Genomic DNA, 15,966 nt, shown 5'->3' on the forward strand with positions numbered 1-15,966 from the left:
CTCCTTTGTTCCAGCCACCCCGATTGTTCCACCGTCATGGTGGTTCGCAGGAGTATTTTTTTTTTCATTTGATCCTCCCCCCTCATGATCAGGGAGATGGGCTTCTCCTTCGTGCACCACCGAGACACGAGACTCTGGACAACTCAGATGATTGTGGATGACATATGGCGTCGGAAGGATATTGAATTTTTATAATACAATTCCTTCAGAGTCAATATTAATAAATAATCTCATGGAAAAAAAATGAACTTGATCGTGATGAATTTGTTTTAACATTCTGTTCAACATATTGCAATATCATGCAAATTTTCCAAAAATGTTACATATCTGGGTAGAGTGGTTTGAATTGAATAAAAAATAGTCATTCCTCTAACTGTATTCATGACAAGATGTATCAATTCCCTGCAATATTTTTAAAAGTTTTTCGAATGATGGAATAAGAGATGGAAAAGATGTCACAAATGGAATGTGAATATGCAACAATTTTGAAAAATATTCCAATTGTAAACACACTGCTATGATCAAAATTTCTCTCTTTCACCTTGTTAAATGAAAATAATTAATACAGCAACAATGTAATCGCCAGCTGATTATCATCATCATGGTCTTGGCCATTTCCTCCATCACTGGAATTGCTGCCCTTATAATTTCATCAAGTTGCGCGAGCTTACTTCTTGAAGCCACTTTGATTGATGACTATCAAGTACAATTCGCCCGGCAAAATCAGGTTCGATGGATTCAAGTCTCCTCTCTCATCTTCCAAATGGCACTCTCTTTGAAGAATTGACAGATATTGTATTTCACCGAATTTGAAATACAGTAGTTTGTTCGAGAGTCGAACATAAGTTACAGATGTTCGAAATTGAGTTTCGAATTTTAAGCATTTTCAATTAAAGGGGCGAATAACATATTCGTAAAAGGCATTACAAATTATAAAAAGCTTTCAAAAAACTAAAAATTTAAAAATTAAAATTTTACTTTGAAACTAAATCCGCATTATGCGAATAAAAACATTCTATAATTAAATTTTCAGTATTAAAGTATTTTAGAGAGTCAACACAAATTTATCCAAAAGCATCTAAAAAAAATGACTATAGAAAGTTATCATGTCCTCTAAATAGTCAGAGAAGAGGGTTTTATTTTTGGGACACCGTTGTCCCACTTGTCCTTAAAGGGTTAACGTAAATATAATCAAAATAATGAATAAAGTACATTTTCATCAGTTTCCCACCAAGCCGTTTCTCAGCTTAAGCCGTAAGCAGGGGCCCATCAAGCCTAATAAAAAGTGAAAATATTTTTTACTCTTCCTTGAAAGAATTTTGCAGCTATTGCACCGCGTCTTAAACAAATTTGCTCGTAGTTCTTTTATTATTTCGGCGAGCATTATGAAATATGTATTTTTAGATAGGTTTTAGTGTACGATTTCGAAATATATTAGATTTATAAGTCAATTCTCTTTAGGAAAAAACTTGCCAATAGTCTTCAGTGCTTCTATGCAAAAACGTATGGAAAAATGAAATGGTGAGAGGCCCCTGCCGTAAGTCTGTCTGGGACTTTATGGTTACAATTTTATACGCGTTGCTCGCAAGAATTATAACCTAAAAGCGAAAACATTGCTTTCTTGCGGAAAATCGCATTAAACAACAATATGTTCGATTGAAAAATCTGTTAGATTTTCTTTTCAGAAAATCTTCACAAATCCATGCAAAGGTTACTGAAGCCGATTGATCTTTTAGGGGGAAGTATGGCACGTTTTACAGTGGGGCACCTTTGAAATTGGGATTTTTCACCTATTTTTAAATAAAATTGAGCCTTATTGTGATATAATTTAGCTGCACAAACAAATTGAGAATCTAAAATATATTCCGATTAGTCTCAATTTTATTTAAAAATAGGTGAAAAACCCAATTTCAAAGGTACCCCACTTTCAAAAGTGACTCACTTCCCCCTATCACATTTAAGTACCTTCATCACCTTCATAGAAACACTTTGAAGAACTTTTTGAATTCTTCACCTAGTGTTAATTTTTAAAGTGCTAATTGGGTGAAGTAAAACATTTAAAGAAATCATTTACAGAAGACTCTTTAGGCAGAAATTTTCCGCTTATGGTGTCTACACGTACCCACTAGAAGCAATTTTCGTTAAAAATTGCCTTTTTAAAAAAAATTTGACGTTTCTGCCTACAAGGATAGGGGAAATTTTCTTCAAAAATGCATTTTTTTTAAAGAAATTCCTCCTAGTGTGTAGAGGCTTTTATAGAGAATTTTCCAAAAACAATATCATAGGCAATAAGAAGAGTTGCTTTATGATCTTACAGTAGAACCTCGCTATAGGCCATATTTGGTTCCAGATTTGACACTTGGGTCGCACTAGTCCATGTAATTTTTTAAAATTATCAACGATTTTTAGTATTGAAATTGCTGGACGGCTTCCACTTTCTTTGCGATTGTGGTACTTGTCCTTGCTCTCTTCATTGTGGATCACAATATCACAACTACTTAATTAAGTTTGCCAAAATTATTAAAATAATTATGACAACATTGCATGTCGGCGTACTAAAAAACATAACCTAACTTAAAATCAGTGTTTTGAAATCAACGGTCAATAGATTGTTGATTATAGAGCGATGGCCTATAGCGGGGTTCTACTGTATTTGGATTCTTACCTTTATGTAGGGGAAAGGTTTCAGGCTTCGCACATACTCTGGCTTCGAACACTTCATATATTTCCCAAATTCTTTTAATGAATCTGACCTTTTTTTTCAAAAATGTGTAACTTATTACTAGCTTCAAAAATATATTGTCATGGGTCAGATTCAGTAAAAGAATGAGAAAAATAAGAAGTGTTCGCAGCCAGAGTGTGTGCGAAGCCTGAAAGCTTTCCTCTATCTATTTGCATATTATGCAATTGGCATAAGTACAGGATATTTTTGAATAAGTTGCAAAAACGCCGTAATATATGCAAACTATTTTAGGTAGGAAAATTTGCAGAATAATCGTGTTTGCATAATTCCGTCCGGTACATAAACTCAGAATCTATAGGTAACTAATGAAAAAAATAAAGTGTTTAGAAGTGCCCCAGTGCAGAATTACTCCAGTTTTTCCCAATTTTAATAAACTCAGTTAGTTGTTCATATAAAAGAATCATATCTACCACAAGCATTTTAATATTTATCATCACTTATCACATGTTGCTTTTTGATTGCCGTTTTTTGGGTGTTGGATGCCGTGTGTGTGGTGACTCCTCTGGTCAACTTGCATGAGCTCAAGGAGCTCAAGCATCTTCCGAAAGTGCATCGCGCGGCAAAAATAAGTGGAGGCAATGGCAAAGCTGGTAGTGTGGAGAGGAACCAAAAAACGAGTAACATTTATCCAACAAAACACCTGTCGTCTTTCGTACACGTTCCAAAGTGATCGCGATCCACATTTTTTCTGTTATATTGTTGTGTCAGGTTTATTGTCTCTTGTTAAATATTCATGGAATGGGTGAGAGAAAGAAAAAGAAAGAGGTGGAAAGCTATCTAAGGGATACCTATTAATTTTAACCCCCTGGCACGCTATTTGAGGATCGATTCTGATTTTTACCCTCTTGATCCTTCGAGGCATCTAAACCCCTTAGTAAAGAGATTAAAAAAAATCCATGGAAAGGAAGAAGTCTGTTAAAGATAGAAATAAAAGTAATAGAAGAAAAGTCATGAGGAATACCGATTAAATGATCACCATCTAATCCATTCCCGATTCCCTTAAATCTGCCGCAGAGAGTCTACCATAAATAGTGGACTACGGCCAAAATTCAATCACCTTTGTCCGCCCAAAGAGTACCAACCAGCAAATCCTGCTCATGAAACACGGGCCCTGAAGAAGAGTCTGATGATCACCTGCTCGCCTCAAATATCATTCCAACGGCGGCCAACGAACGGTTCGTTTTTAGTCGAATAACATTTTTTTTTACCCTTGTGCCTCTCAATTCATTTACTTTTCACGATTTTTTTTATACTTATCTCACTTTATTCCCTACTCACGCACCCAATTGAGGGTGAATCCGAAATGAGCAGACGAATAATCTGGTCGATTCCTTTGGACAAGAGGAGGTGAGTTGAGGTGCTTTTTGTCTGTTGTGAAAGATTCACAAACAAAACACAGCCATGTGCAGAAAATCTTCCGCAATTAATTGTCCAATTTGGTTTGGGGAACAACGCGAAAAATAACACAAGCCGGAACCCCATAGAGATTATGTATTGAAACGATTTCTAATTTGAGGTATATTAAACAAGGTCATTTGTGATAGGTTGAATGAAAAATAACTGCGTTGACGCGCAAATACTAAGTTTATAGCTGAGGGAGGATCATTTTCAAAATCTTGAATATTTCTCACAAATCGGATTTCTTACAAATATAAGATTTCTTGCTGTATTAAACACTAAGGCCATGCTTTTCTGCACACTTTTGACAATGTTTTATTTTCAATTCTGTAACACAAGTTGAAAATTTTGTACTTAATTTAATAATTTTGAAGAGTTCGCAGACAAAGGCTCAAAAAATATTTTCTTTTTTTATTGCCTTTTACATTCTTAACTTTTTAAGGACAAGAGACTCTTCACTGACTATAATAAAAGTCGATAAACTACAAAAAAATAATAAAATAAAAAAACAATAAAAATCAAAAATGAAAGAGAAAACGATGAACAAAATCAATGAAAAGTCTAATATCTAACCTTGGAAAATCTGACAAAGTCAGATTCTGTATATTTTTTACCTTCTACTTTATGTAAAAATTTTATTAAAAAAAAATACCTTTCTATATTCGGAAAACCATTTTTCTATGGGACACCGGTATTCCAATTGTTCTAAAGCTTTAAATATCCTTAAATGATGGAAAAGAATTATTTTAAGACAAAATTTATTCCGTTAAGCTCTTAATCCGAACATCCAAAACGTAATATGCGCCGGTATCTGGAAAATTTTTACGAACCACTTCAAAGTTAGCTATTGCTTATAATCAAATTAGAGATATACGAATTGTTTATAAAATTTTATTAGGAGTGTGAAACAATTTTCGCGGTTTTACCAAATTTAACTATAGTCCTAATCTTTCAGTCTTCACTGTAGAAATCATCATTTCTGAAGTGTTTAAATCAATTATTTACGGGAAATTTTCAAAGATAATATCTTTGCGATAGGATTCTTCAAGTGAACGATGTAGGGGAAAGTGCCCATGCTTGATACTATTTGAAGCTTCGTAATGACTAAATTTTCTATGTTTCACAATATACATGTGACTCATCGCAACCATATTTTAAAAACTATGAGAAAGTGGCCAGTTTTTAAAATATATTGCGGAATTACGTTTATTGAGAAACATAGGAAAAATTTAGTCATTACGAAGCTTCCAATTGTATCAAGCATGGGCACTTTCCCCTACGTACTTCAATTCTTTTTACAGTTTCAATTTAAAGTAGACAAGCAAATATTACCACAAATGCTGTGTTTGTGGTCCTATACACAATATTTCCAATGCAATGAAAAGCAATGTGTTGCAGCAAAATAATTTAGGGTATGTGTGCCAAATTACGGCTTATTCTTAATACATTTTAAAATGAATGAAAATGTTGACATAGCTTCGGTGACCTACTCTAGCCACCTTCATTCTCAGAGTTCTTTTCTTCTTTTAATTCTTTTAATGTTTTTTTCACATCATCTCGTTTGGCGAAGCCACATTTTTTGTTATTTTTCGCATTGCATAATGTCTAATGTGTGCAAAAACTAAAAATTCATGTAAATTCAAGGAATAAAAATAGTGGCCCGAATTGCAAGCTGACCGAAATTACGTACACTTAACCCATACCGCCGTAAAGCCTAATAATGGGGATACAAGATGAAATTTGTTCAAAACCTAAAAATGTCATGAAATATTTTTTGCTAAAAGTTCGGGAATTCTGCTCACTGTGATCGACTTTCTCGCCATAGTCTGAAAATTTTAAAGGAATTATTGCAATTTCAGGATACGTTTATAAATGCTCCATATCTCAAGTCTAATAAAAGTGGCAAGGTTTTACTTGTTGAAAGCTCCTAGGCACAGCTTTTACTGCACAAAATTAGAGTTCGATTCATGCCATAGATAGAGGCTGCGTTATTTAGGTAATACAATCTTAAAAATTAAGGAAAAGGTTGAAGGAATGTATGTATCGAACTTCTAGGCGGCAATGGATATTCAACCTTTTACAAAAACCGTAATTCTATATCTCTTACGGATCTCTCTCTGTCGGAAAAACGAACGGAGATATATATATAGTAAGGTGGGGTTTAAGTGCTACTTAAATGTTCGTTTTTGGACTGATGAAATTCTTTTTTACTTCTTCTAAATCCATAGAATTATTCACTGTTGCATTCAGAAACATAATATAAAAAAAAAATTATCAAAAATATTAAAGAAAATTTATAAAATAAAGATAATACTGAAATAAGTCAGCATGCACTAACTGGGTCGCCTTTTCGCTAATTCACTTTTAATTAAAACTTTGGATTTAAAATACTTTTTCACAGGGAAAAAACAATAAATGTTGTCAATCAACCAGCTGTAATTAGCAAAAATATCAATTCTAGAAAATTTTTAGTGAAGAACCCAGCTGGTACAAGATTGAAATGACTCGTTTACACTCACTTATTTAATGGATAAAAATTTTATTTTTGCTTTTTCTCAAACTTGAATAGTTATATTATGTTACTGTAGTGACTATATTACAGAAATAAAAATAAAAATTATTATTTAAAGTGAATTAGTCATAAACGATCCAAATAGCGAAGCGCCCCGATTAGCACACTTGACTGTATGAAAAAGATATAAAATAAATTTTAGGTAATATTTATCATCACCGGTACAATAAAGGATTAATGTTTTCCTATGTAATTATGGATAATAGTTCCTCTTTTTTCTAGATAACATTAGTAAATGGACTGAACTCTCCAAGGAAAAATACAAGATTATGTATTTGAGCTCTGCTCAATTATTTTCTGAGGATTTTTATGGTTTAGTAGGTTTAGTATATGTAAAGAATTAGAATTAATCAGTCTCGTCGATCTGCAATCTGTGAAATTATAGTTGTCCGATTTGGTGCGAATTTCAAACATCGCCTATATCCACATGCAACGTGTTAGTGTTAGAGAATAGAGGTAAAAAAAATAAAAATAATAATAAAAAATCCCTACTAAAAAAGTCGTTTCGGTCAAAATCACTTTTATTGGCGAGTGAAGACGTGAGAGAATCCGGAAGAGGCGCGAAAATGGTTAAAGTTAACACAGTCGCGCGCCAATCGATATTAATGAATGATAATTGATGGCAAGAAATCGGTCTGAATTGATTGATTGTTTTGATGGTTTCTGATGAATTCTACGTGAAGAAGCACGTGTGTAAGGTGCAAAAAAATTTGCCATCGCAACTGCAATAAAAATTAAATATTTACTCTCAAAAGGTACTGTGAAGCATCAGTACTTCGTCGGACAGCGTGAACATTATCATACATAAATCTGTCAGTGAGAGAAATTATCATGATGAAGCTTTCCCAAAAACGTGATCTTCAACCACTTTTTTTTTACCTACCCAACACAAAAATTATATTTTGGACGAAAATGATGCCGCTCGTATTCTGCAGATGCTCAAGAAACTTGAAGTGAAAATGTTTGTTGAGTCTTAAAATTGAATTCGTAGTGAATTGATAAATTTGTACCAGGATCTCTCACAAGTGGAAGATTATTGAAATTGATGCTCCGTGGAATAATTAATCTTCAAAATTATTTTTACTTTAGAATGAGAACATTTCGTGCTGTTTCGCCTTGCAACTTTGTCTCAAACTTCCACCTGACCCCACTGCATCAGCATTTCTTTAATAACTTCTTTTTTTATTGTTCACTTATGGAGTGCGGATGGTGATCTCGCATTGGTTAGTGGCTCGTGTCATGTGCACGCTGGCCAGCAGCCGATTTTCTGGATTGTATGTTTGCACCTGTCAGAAAGCTGCACACTTTCGACCATCTCAAAGAATGGATCTCGAAGAATCTCTTCCAATTCTTTCTCTCTCCACTTCTTCCACAGACGCACACATTAACCTCCATTGTCCTGCTCCAGCGGCGTCAATCTCTGCCCCAAAAATTGCCATATCGAATTGATGATCACTCTTGCGTGGATCACCGAGATTTTTCCACTCTTTGCACGCTACTGCAGATTCACCGGTCCATTGACCAAGAAAAAAAATACTGTCAAGCCCAAGCAAACTTATGATAGCTGAGATTCTTTACACCATTTACACCCAATATGCCAAAGTAGGGGAAGGTTTTTAGGCTTCACACATACTCTGGCTTCGAACACTTGAATTTTTTTTGCTATATTTCTTTAAATCAGAGGTGTGCAAGAACCATTGAAACCGAATAAACGTCAAAATAAGTTTGTTTCTGATAGCGTTTTGACCACGTACGGTTTTCAATTGACGTTTATTCGGTTTCAACGGTTCTTGCACGCCCCTGCTTTAAATGAATCTGACCCATGGCAATATTAATAGCTAATCTTCAGTCATAGGTACTGAAAAATTAAGTCAGATTCATTAAAGGAATATTCTCTTCATTTGCGATGGCAGTAATAAAATCTTGTGGTGACATGATAACTTCTTATCTCAACTGTCGATTTAAACAAAAATGATGATAACTAATAGATATTTGTCAACAGTTCTGTTCTTTTAAAAATGTCACAATAAAATCTTCAAGAATCCATAAAAAGTCGACATTCGCTTAAACTAACAGTTATAAATTTATCGAGACTATCGATTCGATATTATTGAAAAGGTATCATTCCACCCTTAGTAATTACTACCGAAGGTTTATTCATTTAAGGATCCAGTTTTCAGTGCTCAATATCTCGGATTCAAGGTTTAGAAGGGTTCTTTATTTTTTCGATATCTTTAAGGTCTCTACTAGGGTAAGTCAATTGAACTGCAACTAACTTCAGGTGGTCGCTTTAACTTTTAATCAAGTATTCATAGGGCCGCCATATTTTGCAAAATGACAGTTCAGTTTGTCATTTATAAATAGGCGAAAGCATTTACAAAATTTCTTTGTGAATACTTTTTTAAACCTAATGAATTTGAAACATCAGAGTGTGATTACGCTACAAGGAAACCCAGCCTTGAGGGTACAAATTCAAGAGGGAGACTGTTCGTGTTCATCCACCCATTTCCGCCCGATTCGCGTGGGATACCCTTCGCGCCTAGGAAGCGTGGTGAAAGCGAAGTCACCCTCAACCCCAAGACGTGCTGCTGAGAAGTCGCCATCGATCTCTCCTAGGACTGAGAGGCTCCTATAGGAAGAAAGTGACTAAAACAGTGGACAAGAGGAAGTGAATAAAGAGTTCTAGAGAAACCCTCATCTTTTAAATCGTTCCCGCTATATTCATTCCCTGGCCAAGTCCGAAACAATATGAAGCTTTCCACAAAGCGCAAGATTTCACCGAGGCTCAAAAATGTTAGGCTCGATAGAGCAAAGGAATTGCTTCGCTTGGCCGTTAGAGGCCAATTACCGAATATCGACCTCAATTCTGAGACAAAGATCAAGATCAAGATCAAGAAAATTTGAAGATTTTGGTATTCTGAAATCAAAAAATCAAAATCAAGATGTCAAATGTCTTGGAATCTTAAAATCCAAAACACAAACCGTGTGGATATCAACTGGATCGCTTAGCGATTGGCTTTAAAAAAATGTTCCAGTCTTCCAGTGTTCATTTCAAGCGCACAATGGCTCCCACGGTCAGCAATGGCAAATCCGCTGGACTTCTGCATATGGAGCTTTTTGCAGGCCAATGTTTGAACTAAAATAAATACCAGAGCTACCAGAGTGTGGAATCACTGAAGTGAAGATAGCCCTTTGTTGTGAATGGGCCCATATTCCGGAAGCTCACGTTCGGGCAGCGTGCAAGGCATTCGTCAACCGACTCAGAGCTATTGTCCATGCTAAAGGACGTTACGTCAAAAATTTCAAATAGATTATCAAATATTGAAAGATTTTCGACCTTTTACTCTTTTAAACCAATAAAATTCATTTGAAATTTAAAAAAAACTACAGGGTTTTGGAAAGGTGCAGTTCAATTGACTCGCCCTGTATATTGTATCTATACGGAGTATTACAAATTTAAACTTTCTTATTGGATACCAAATAAGGCGAGATTGTAATATTTATAAAATAATATTTTTGGGTATTCAAAAATTTCGACCAATGGTAAGGATAAGATCTGACATCGCTATCCTGTGGCAACGACTTGATATTTAACTAATTGCCAAAAACCACAAGTTGACATCTATTACCGTTTGCTCTCTAGAAGTGATTATGAAACGCTGGATGAGTGGAAAATTGATTTTAGCTTATAATCATGATTTGTTATCAAGAAGAGTGTTTTTTACGAAGTTTAGTCCAGATCGCTCGAGGTCGAGTTTTATCTTGAACCACAACAGCTGAGATTGCGGAGAAACAGCAGCGACGAAAGAATTTGGTTCCTTAGGGGCATTTGAGCAGCATTTCTTAACTTGCCAATGTCCGTTGAAGATGAATGATGCAAAAATTCTGTGGCATTGCCAAACCACCAGTCAGTTCAATGTGCCACCATCGATGGACAGGGAGACCAGAGAAAAGGAATTGAGAGATGAGAGTGCAATAAACTATCGGTAAAATCCATCTGCATGCCATATTACCAATCTAATCAAGACATTTTTCCCTTCCTCCGCAATGGACGCGGTTTCAGCGGGTACAGCAATTGTCAATTGCATATTAACGATGGAGAGAAGAGAAATAAAAAAAAAAGATCCTCACCCCTATGATACCATCATTTGAGCACATGAGAAGCACAAGAGCCGGAGACAATGCGTCCAGCAGTTCCGCGAACCCGTATATGTGGTTTTTTGGGCTTGGTATGCCTTTTTTCCATCCCGGGGACTCATCAATCCCTTCCCATTCTGTTTACACCGCAAAGCACATTGTCTCTCATATTGATTCCAAATGGTGGTGAAGAGTGCTATGGTAATTAATATTAAATGAACCAAACCATCCGTTAAAGGTCAGGTGTGATTTGTGTTTGTGAAAAAAAGAATCGTTAAGTGTCCCACGATTTAGTAAAATATATTCTACATACCACCTGAACCATCATAAACACTCCGCCAAGAGTTCAACGTCTAAATGGTAATTTTGTCTATTTTAATTGTCGAATGCAAAGCGGGTGAAAATGAAATTGAAATTCATGGGAATTCTTTACTGAAAGCCAATGAGGGAATCTTTTTAGAACAGATTTTATTTAATTCTGTCGAAAAATCTTTTCCCTCCTGATTTGTCAGAAAAATCCTTGAGGGCTTTATGCCTTGACTGCTCATTTGAAATGTTGCATTATAAGCCAAATGGTAAGAGATATAAATTTCTAATTTCCAATAACCCCCTTCACAAATCGATAATGTATAGAGATGTTTTCCCTCTCTCGTGCCCTTTATTTAATCATTGGAAACACATTTTTTTATATATAAAAATATAGTTAAAGGTTTCCTGGCTTCGCACGCACTCTGGCTTCAAACACTTCATGTTTTTCCCATATTCCCTTAATGAATATGACCTATTTTTTTAGGAAATGTGTGCCTTAAGGGGTTACATGGGTCTCCAAGGTCAAAAAATAGGCTTTTTTCTAATAATACTTTATTGCGTAGAAAATATTTTAGAAATTCCAACTTTTGGGATATGAAAGAGTAACTTTAGAACAAAATTTAAAAAAAAAATTGGAAAATTTTGAAAATTCGACCGTTGGTAGCTGATTTTCGGAACCATTCCTCAAAAAAACAGACCTTGCGGTAGGCAGGATTTCTCCCAGTAGGTTCATCTGAAATCAAAAAACCAAATATACTCTGTTAGAGGATTAGTTGGACCCGTGGATGAACGAAGGATTTTTGAAAAAAAAAAAACAAAATTTGGATTTTTGACAAAAGTTTTTGTAAAAAAGTATCAATTTTACCCTATTTTTCAACACGTTTTGTATTGTAAAAATGGTTCTGATTAAAGGAAGTGCAAATCCTTCGTTCAAACACTAGATAATACTTCTCAAAACAGGTATGCAAAATTTTAGATCGGTTCAGTAGACTCTGAGTAATCTTGACTACCGCATTATAATATGCCCGCGCGAGCGGAATACATAACTAAAACTGCTCTACCTTCGAGAGTTTTACTCTGGCTGACTTGAAATTTTCAGAAAATATTTTTCAAATGTTATACTATAAAATAAAAAATAAATAAAAAAAAAATGATTTTTTTGACCTGAGAGACTCATGTAACCCCTTAAGATTACCTAGCTATTAAAATATATTGTCTTTAATAAATTAGATTTATAAAACAAGTATGAAAAAAATGAAGTATATTCGGATCCAGAGCGTGTGCGAAGCCTGAAAATCTTCCCCTACTAATCTGTTTTCTTTTTAAATAGTAGGGAGAAGTGAAGTACCTTTGAAGTAGGGCTTTTTCTCCTATTTTTAAATGGAACTGGACTTAACCAATTGTGAATCTAAATTACATATAGTAAGGGTCAGTTCCATTGAAAAGTAAAAGAAAAAGTCATGCTTAATAGGTACCCTATCTTAATAAGAATGTGATTATTTATTATTTTTAATGTTATTTAATATCAAAGACATAACTTCTATAGAAGGCATATAACTATCATTACTGATTTCGGTAAAAGATAGATAGATAAATTTATTCATCAACAATGCTTTCGAAGTACAGTTTTTCGTTTAACTGAGATCCCGTGTAGTTTTCAGCGTCCACCGCCGTCTTAGCGTTGATGAACAACCTCCAGAGCAGAACCGTGGAAAAGCTAAATTTAATTTATTTAATGATTAGATTTTGTTAAAAGCTCTGAATCGATTCAAAGAGGTAATGACCCGTCTGACCAAGTAAGCGTGGATTATAGCCTCAATTAACCCCTATTTTCATACCTTACTTTTAAGAAGCTCCCATACAAAATACCCCTTACTAAATATTTGTGAAGGACACTGTTTTGCGTTCATGGTGGTGAGCAGCGGAACTACGAAAATTATGTTGCCGGCCGTGTTGCTCGGCTGTCAGTGACAAGATGGAATATTTTCCAATTATTTTATTTGTTTTTAAAGTTTTCGCAAAGATTCTCAGTGATTTTAGTGGTTTTTTTTAATAATAATAAATGTGCGTGGGTGCGTTTCGTCTAGAGAAAAGTGTCGTGGTAACTATAAACAAACTTCCAACCTTGAAATACGTGTTTTTATTTCCTTTCGGGGGTATTTTTTAGGAGACAATGTTTTTCAGAATAGTTTTTGCTTTTCTAAAGTGTTAGATCGTTCATCCTGATTAAATAAAACATATCCCTATCTTTGTAGCTTCTATAATTTATATAAAATTTGAAGGTGAAATCAGGATGTGAAATTGACAGTTTCATTCCACCGCCATTGATATACGTGGCAAGATTCAGTCCTTAATTTGTGCCTACCACTCGGATCTTGCCTATGAGGACTAAAATAGTGCCTAAAGCTGGGTATTAATTAATGGCTCAAGGCTGGATCCCCCTTACCCTGTGTCAGACGGGGAGCTAGTAGTTAAAAAGGGTCAAATTGACCCTTTTTAACAAAAATGGATCATATTTGATCCCTTTGATCCTTTGAAACAGAGGCGTCCAAGAACCGTTGAAACCGAATTAACGTCAAATAAAACATGTACGTCAATGGTCAAAACGCTACAAAAACAAACTTTTTTTTGACGTTTCCCGTCTGACCAGGTATGCGTGGATTATAGCCTCAATTAACCCCTATCTTGCATACCTTACTTTTAAGAAGCTCCCATACAAAATACCCCTTACCAAATATACGTGAAGGACACTGTTTTGCGTTCATGGTGGTGAGCAGCGGAACTACGAAAATGATATTGCCGGCCGTGTTGCTCGGCTGTCAGTGACAAGATGGAATATTTTCCAAAACATTCGATTTGTTTTTAAAATTCTCACAAAGATTCTCAGTGTTTTTAGTTTTTTTTTTTTAATAATAATAAATGTGCGGGAGTGCGTTTCGTGTAGAGAAAAGTGTCGTGGTAGCTATAAACAAATTTCCAACCTTGAAATACGTGTTTTTATTTCCTTTCGGAGGTATTTTTTGGGAGGCAATTTTTTTCAGAATAGTTTTTGCTTTTCTAAAGTGTTAAATCGTTCATACTGGTTAATTAAAACATATCCCTACCTTTGTAGCTTCTATCATTTATATAAAATTCGAAGGTGAAATCAGGATGTGCAATTCACAGTTTCATTCCACCGCCATTGATGGCCGTGGCAAGATTTAGTCCTTAATTTGTGCCTACTACTCGGATCTTGCCGATGAGGGCTAAAATAGTGCCTAAAGCTGGGTATTAATTAATGGCTCAACGCTGGGTCCCCCTTACCCTGTGTCAGACGGGTAGCGACAATTTAATATTTGAAGCAGTGAATGATTTGAAACTTTTATCATAGAACTGATTAGCTCAACAAAGAATGTTTCTTCCTATCTCTATTTAATTTTCCAATATACTATAAAAGAAGAGTTTTATTAATATCAGTTTCGTGATTGGAAAATCTCTGCAAGAATGGAACTTTATATTGACAGTTAGGTTTTGTGTTTAGGAATAATAAGTCGTGTTGGGAAACCAAAGAAGCTCAATGACGCAGACTGAAAAGAAATCAGTCTTATGGTCAACATGTAAATGATTTGGTCATATAAATTTTAAGACTGACAGACACATGAGGTGGATCTTCAAGTTGCTTTTTTTTACGATAAAGCTGGGGTGAAATAAAAATTGAAGACGGGAAAAAAGAAGAAGTCTTGCAATTAATTTTTACGATGTGCACACGGTTTGTGCCAGTCGCAGTCACATTACTCCTTTTAATTGCACTTAATTGTATGATGTATGGATGCTTTTCGGTCACGAGCCCCAAAACATAATGGCTTCAGGGTGCAATTGACACACTTTCGTTGGCTCGTGATGGTGCCCCCCCAGAGGAGTCTCTCTCCTTGATGTTATCCCAGGAGCCAGCTGTTCTTATTTCTCTCTCTCTCTCTCTCACTCTCGCAACATTCCACCATCCTTTGCCCGGTTTAAGCGAAGAACGCTATAAAATGCAATCTGAAAGCTCGGTAAAAAAGCATCTCTTTGTCGTTATTATGCAATTTGTCTCTTGAGTGAAATTCCCTTTTTGTTCAATTTCTCCAATGCCAAAGACTCAGAGTGCTCAGAGTAGTTGCTGCTCGGGCATGAAGAAAAGAGTGATGATGAGAAGACAATGTCAATGAAGACTGCTGAATGATCGTCCGCATCCCCAGTCATTACTCTTCTTTAACCAAACATCAAGCATCAGAGATTCACAGCTTTAGAAATAAAACTGGAAAAGCATTTTGTTTCTGTTTTGGACACAAAAAGCCGTTCTTTTTCTTAAGTTGCGATTTAAGAGATGTACTAAAGCACCCAAGTATCGCCTCGATAACAAACCAGTCAGAACTTATTTAATTAGCCAGTAACAAAAAAATCGGAACAAAAATTAATTATGATAAAATAAAAAAATGTTAGTAAAAATATTACATTTTCCAATACATTCTAAAATCGTGACCAGCGATTTAAAAAAATAAGTTTAAAAAAATACAATATATTTAAATTTTAATATTAGTCGAACCTAATAGGGTAGACCAAGGAAGGCTTAAACAGGAATTAGAAAATTATGTATTATAATTTTACTTAGAAAGAATATTGAGTAAACTTCGAATATTGTATCTGACATAGTTGTGTATTATTTTCAGTTTCAAGAAGAAAGTAAGTTTTTAGTGACTATGTGTAGTGTTAAGAGGACGAAAGACGATTTCCCACACTAAGGAAGACCCATACCGAGGGTCGAAAGCTTTGGAGAAAATTGAGTAAT

Source organism: Phlebotomus papatasi, chromosome 2, assembly GCF_024763615.1.
Source record: "Phlebotomus papatasi isolate M1 chromosome 2, Ppap_2.1, whole genome shotgun sequence".
Lineage (NCBI taxonomy): Eukaryota > Metazoa > Arthropoda > Insecta > Diptera > Psychodidae > Phlebotomus > Phlebotomus papatasi.